Below are 6,062 nucleotides of genomic sequence, written 5' to 3'. Positions count from 1 at the left end.
AGAAGAGAAGAGAATATTTATTAGAGAAAGGGAGGCAAAGAAAGGGGGTGTGTGAGTAGCTGCTGCTGCTGCTAAGCCCAGACCGTTTAAAAAAACGAAAAGAAGGTGAAAAATTAGATTCAAATTCCAAAAAATGAGAGTAAATCAAAGAATGATGTGACTTTGACTTGTGAGCAAGCTAGCCGCCTTCCTTCCTTCCTTCCTTAAATGTTATATATATATATATATTTATACATTCATGTATTTATATAATAAGGGAGAAAAATTTTTGAATTTTCAACACAAATGTAAGGGAGACATTTTTTGAATGATTGAGATGGTTTCCTTCTTTGATCAATGGCTGAGATCAATAGTTTTTTCCCTCCCAAAATACATCCCATCCCATCCTCCCTCCCCAACGCACTCTTTCTCTGCCAAACCCATTCTCTGCTCGCCTCCCCTTCTTTCTTTCTCTCTTTAAAAGCCCTTGCATCATCGCCCCCGCCACCCACCGTCTTTGCCCCCACCCAACCACTGTCGTTGCCTCTTGCCAATGCCACCTGAAGCTCTGCCTCCAGCTCAAAGGTATATATGTGTATGTATTTTGTGTGTGTGTGTATGTTTATATTTCTGTGTATGTATGTATGTACACCTGCAACTTTATTTAGGTATGGAACATTAATTAGTTAAAAGTACATTGAACTTTCAAACTAAGATTTGATCAAACATATGTGTGTGTGTATACCTATGAACAAGTATACACACACTGTTGAAGGTCGAGGCCTTCTAATGTGTTGATTGTTGATAACAGTTCTGGCCTTACTGCACAACAAATATCAATCTAGGTGTCTCTGTTCATTCTTTCTATATTGATTTTTCGGGAAAACGCATCGACAGGTGAAGCAATTGTAGGGGATGAGGGCGCAAGAGAATAACGGAGAGAGCAAGCAAATCAATCGGGGAGGCTGAAATGGTGGGGGGAATTGTTTGAAGAGTTCAAAGGTATCCAATTAGATAGCGCTACTGTAAGCACCCCCGCTCGGATATCCCAACCACCCGGTCTATCCGAACGAGTGCGCTCACAGAAGGGAAGAGGAATAGACAAAAGACAAAAATGCCTTAGCATGCATAAATAAGAAATTTAACAGCGGAAGCAAAACGGTAAACATGCATGCCCACAAGCACCCTGCTGATACAGCGGTCATGGAGTATATAAAAATACATTCAGACCCTGTGCCAACAATAGGAGGTACAAATGACAACCTGGCACAGTCAAAAATAAAAGACAGCGTCTCTAGCAAAACATCAGAGATGACGGGGGCAGCTAACTGTACACCTTACCAACACAGCTGGCTGCTAGGTGGCGCGATCCTCGCCCTCGGCCTTCGCTTTACCCTTAACTGAAATGATGGAAAGTAAGGTGAGTCGCAAGACTCAGCAAGTTTATATGAAAAGGAAGGCTATAACATGAATCGAAGAAGAAATCACCCCAAATACAAACCCACATGTACACACAAGCCATGTGACGCAACCAAACAATAGCGTCGCGTAATAAAAGCACATACCGGTCCTTGGGGCCCACATAAGACACCTGGCACCCAAGTCCCATACCAGCCTGCCGCTGCCCTGAAAGGCAACATATATCTCCATAAGCCTGTGCGCACTGTCCCGGGTCGGTACTCCCGTCACCCGTATCCATGTCGGTACTCCCGACAACCGAGCCATAGGCTCCCTCGGAACGATACTCCTTTCCGAGAACTAAATACTATCAGTAGCCATGCATACTCCCTTCCGAGAACTAAATACTATCAGTAGCCATGCAATGCACATAAAATGCAATGGCGTAGTGAGCATCAACGTGATACCAGGCGCCCATACATCCAGGCATCAGGCCATGCTTCGCCCATATAGTAAGCCACACGCAATGCATATGCCCGTGCTGGATGCATCATAATCAAGCTAAAATGCCCGTGACCAAGCATAACCAAATCATGTTAATCCCAACATGCAGCCCGTACCCATGTGCACATCAAGCCATGCAACGAGAATAAAATATAAGCAGGCATGCTATAATCACATAACGGCTAAGCTAGTCAGCAGTGCCTAGCACCGGTCAACGAACAGTGGGTAGGAGAGACTCGCCGGCGGCCTAAGGTAGACCGTACGACAGTCACTCCGTCACCGAACCGCCGATCCTAGCCCCCACTGCACAACCGCTCCAGCCAGAAAATAACCAAAAATCCAATTAATACCCGAACCGCTAAGAACCTAGCCCCGGGTGAGTACGGCATCATTCCCAACAGGCAGGGGGTGGCACAAACCCCCGTAGACAACCAACGAATAAAACCCATGAGATCCATTTAATAAATTAAATCTTAAACTAATCGTTTAAAACTTCATAATTAATTAATAGCCGAAACAAACGAACGGAGGTCCAATAAATGGCCAACGAAAGAAACGACGAGATAGGTAAGAAGAACTTGCCTTATCAGAGATATCCTTAGGCTCGTTTGGTCCAAAAGCAGTAAAAATTATACAAACTGCAATATCCTAATTATTTGTCAAAATTAATAAAATTAGGCTCTAAAAGAAATTCTGACCGTACAGAATATTTATTACTAGCTTGTTTACATACTTGGATAATCAATTCACTGATTAAACTTGATTTAATCCTGATTTGAAGCACAAAGTCTCTCAAATTCACGATCGCGCGCTCGCTGGATTCTTCTGAAATTGCTCACTGCTCGTGCTGTAAAAGTTGAGCAGAAAAGCGGCCTTAAATTGGCCAAAAGAAGCGGCCAGAATGTGGCCACGTGGCTACCGCTGGGAAGCCACCGCCTCTAACCCAAAATGGCGCCGTTTTGTGCGCCAATTAGTTGATTAAAACTCAACCAATTTCCAACCTTGCATGCGCAGCCCCGCCTGCGTCTCGAACCCGCATCCACGCCCGCCTTCACATGCCCGCGTGCCACCCATACTGGCTGCATCTTCATTTAAATTAGCATCCCACTTCAATTTTAAATGTTAATTAAGGCTGCCTTTATTAATTTCCACCACTTCACGCACGCCACTCAATTCTTTCCCTTAACTTATACATTGAACCTCTAAATCCTTAAACATTCCATGAAACTTCCTTAGCCATAATAATAATTTAATAATAATTTATTATTATTATGTTTATTAATATAATAATTCCTATACTTAACATTATTATTATTAATATCAACCAAATATATATAAGTGACCACTTTAAATTAAGTTAACATAATAAACTAATAATTAAATTAAATTATGATTCACGGTACGTTACAGCCACGTCGGTGAGATTTTTTAACACACGAAATGCTCCATTTTTGCCGGGGGAGAAATTATAGGCGTTGAAATTAATTGGTCGTAGCAAAGGAGACATTGGAGTCTTTAGTACTGAAAACTGGATGAGATATTGCTATTAAGCCAAAGTAACAAATTGGCAGCTTGGGAAATACTTCAATATTTATTAGTAATTAACATTATTTATTGGTAAGAACTAGAGGGAAATTTTATAAATTTCAGGGATGTCTTACACAAAAGGTTTACTGCATCTAACACTGCACAGGTCACGATACTTACACAAACAACTGTCAAGTTGGCATCATGCCAACTCTATAATGTTATTCATGTCAGCAAGCACTAAAACAGGAGATTGCATCTGTTGGTGGAAGTAATTTATAGATACAGTTACTGGTAAGGGCAAGTATGCTTGCTCAAGTTGGGTAATTTTTTACGTGAAGCAGACATGCAAATGCATAGAAGTTAAGGCATTGTAGAAAATTTGCATTCATATGGCTGGTGGTAGTTGACTGCCTTATAGCTTGAGACAACGGTGAGTAAGATGAGTCACCCATCAGGCCAATTTCTGTAATGAGTTAACTCTACTATGCAGTTGACAGAACAAGCAATTGATCCCAACGGAGGCGAGAGGCGGCTGCATCAACGACTATTTTTGCAGCGATGCTGGGCGGAGAAGGAGGCTGCGGTGGTGGCCCCGGAGGTACGATGGCCAGCCGCAGCCAGAGCCACCGCCACCGCTACAGCCAGCCACCTCCACTGCCGCTAAAGCCAGGTATTCCCCCCCACCCTTCTTCCCCCTCTGCGCAAACACCCAACGGAAACGAACGATATTGAGGCAGGGGAGTTTGATTTGATCATATCTGTGTGTGTTGTGTGTGGATCAGAAAGGTGAGAAATGTGATTATTTCTTGGATTGGGAAATAATTATCTCAAAAGTGCCTTGGTATATGATTGCAACCGTTAGGGGGCAGGGGAGGAACTCGATGCATTGAATTAGTTTACATGGAGATCAGTTCTTCTGTTCCGTGAAGAGGCATGTTCCATCTGTGGCCGCATGATGTCCCCTTGCTGTAAAACTCGAAGATTTCTCAAATTGCTGCTGGTACATTGTCCTTTAAGAGGGACCTTAAATTGTTTTTTAACATCATTTTGTGATACGTTCACTAGAAATTGGTGTCTGCTATTCATATTGTCTAGAACTTATTGCCCCATTCCTTCATCTCAATTGCATCTGAGAATTAGTTATAAAACTCTTGCTAGCATTGTGTTTTGTAATGAACAATAGTTTCTTACATAAGGAAAAAAAAAAAAATCCAACAAACAGCACGTAATATCAATTAGGTCCTTAATGAAAGCAATTTTTGGAGTTCGCCTTTAGGAGATCATCAGCTCCGTCTAATCTACAAACGTTGTAGATCACAGTATATGTCAACACTATAGTACAATCCATCCTGAATGTTCCAAGTGGCTTACCATTAAGCATTAGTTTTTTATTTTTTATTTTATACATATGAAGTACAGAAAATGTGAACGGAACCTTCCTGGTGTGAATTTGAGATGTTTTAGGAATCTGCCAGAATAATATCTATTGATTGGTGTTGCAGCTATGCAGCAACCTGGAGTGACAAATACAAGGACAAAGATGAAAGGAGATTCGGGTCGACGACAAGTCAACTTCCATCAAGCAGAGATTATTTAGCCGACTTCTTCGTGTGGAGACCTCCGACTGGTTTGGAGAAGAACCGAGCTTTCTGGGTGGCTTTAACGGTAGGGCTGGGTTTGGTGGGAGCTGCACTCTTTCTTCAAAGATGAAGCATATGGATACGTAAAAACCTTGAAAGGTGTAGTTATTCTTCAGCCCAGGTTCCCATGTATTATAAATGTCATTTTATGCTCATGTTCCTGTGAAATATATTGCATTAGAAACGAAAGAAATTATGCGATTATTTCTTGAAAATGCTGTTCTTTTTTTATGTTTATGAAATCTATACACCTTAAACAAAGTGGCTAAAGCAAGTACACCTAGACCACCCGCCTCTTTAGGACCACAATCAGGATCCCATTTCACTGAACACTTCTCCTCCTCTAAACCTAACCAAGCTAAGTGTACTTGCTTTAGCCAACCTTTACTTACGTAATAATAAGCAAAAGTGCCAAACGCAATATGTGAAAAGAATGAATGTTTTGAGAGTGATTTGGGGCCAAAAATAATATGACACTTCCTATAATGGTCAATCGACAATCCTACAACCAAAGTTATTACCAAAGACTAAAGTCATTATTGTGATTTTTTTTCCAAAGATTGATTGTTGGCATGAAACCCTTTAGATATGAGAAATATTAATTTGTCATCCTAAGAAACAAATCAGCATGTTCAAAAAACAAGAAGCTGTCACGAATGATATGGTTGGATTTTTGTATATTCACCAAAACAAATTGGAAAGGAATGATAATATCGAAAAAAAATAAGAAGAGTCAAAAGTAAGATTGCTCCAAGTTTAGAAATTGCTAGAGGTGTTTTATGTTTTATGGACTGAAGACCTTCGAGCTTTAGGCGGTGGGAGGAAAAAAGGTTTTCCCAGCCATAGTAATACCATCACTCCAGGAGCTATATTACAATATCATTTGTATCACCTACTGCATCAAGAGACCTCTTGAAGTATATGTTAAGACTGTTTTGTTAGTTTAAAAATGTTTTGACGTATATGTTAAGACTGTTTTGTTAGTTTAAAAATGTTTTATCCGGGAGAGGA

The 6,062-nt window shown here is 40.9% G+C and overlaps 1 long non-coding RNA gene across 1 annotated transcript; it reads left to right on the top strand.

Moving 5' to 3' along the window:
• The first annotated feature begins 431 nt into the window (after positions 1-431).
• On the top strand, positions 432-5,748 carry LOC127793198 (uncharacterized). Its single transcript, XR_008021279.1, has 4 exons — positions 432-564; positions 877-981; positions 3,902-4,081; positions 4,914-5,748. It is a non-coding gene; the product is annotated as an uncharacterized LOC127793198 (long non-coding RNA).
• Positions 5,749-6,062: the final 314 nt, after the last annotated feature.

This window comes from Diospyros lotus, chromosome 1 (genome assembly GCF_014633365.1).
Source record: "Diospyros lotus cultivar Yz01 chromosome 1, ASM1463336v1, whole genome shotgun sequence".
NCBI classification, from domain to species: Eukaryota; Viridiplantae; Streptophyta; class Magnoliopsida; order Ericales; family Ebenaceae; genus Diospyros; species Diospyros lotus.
This window is presented reverse-complemented; position numbering and strand designations above follow the sequence as displayed.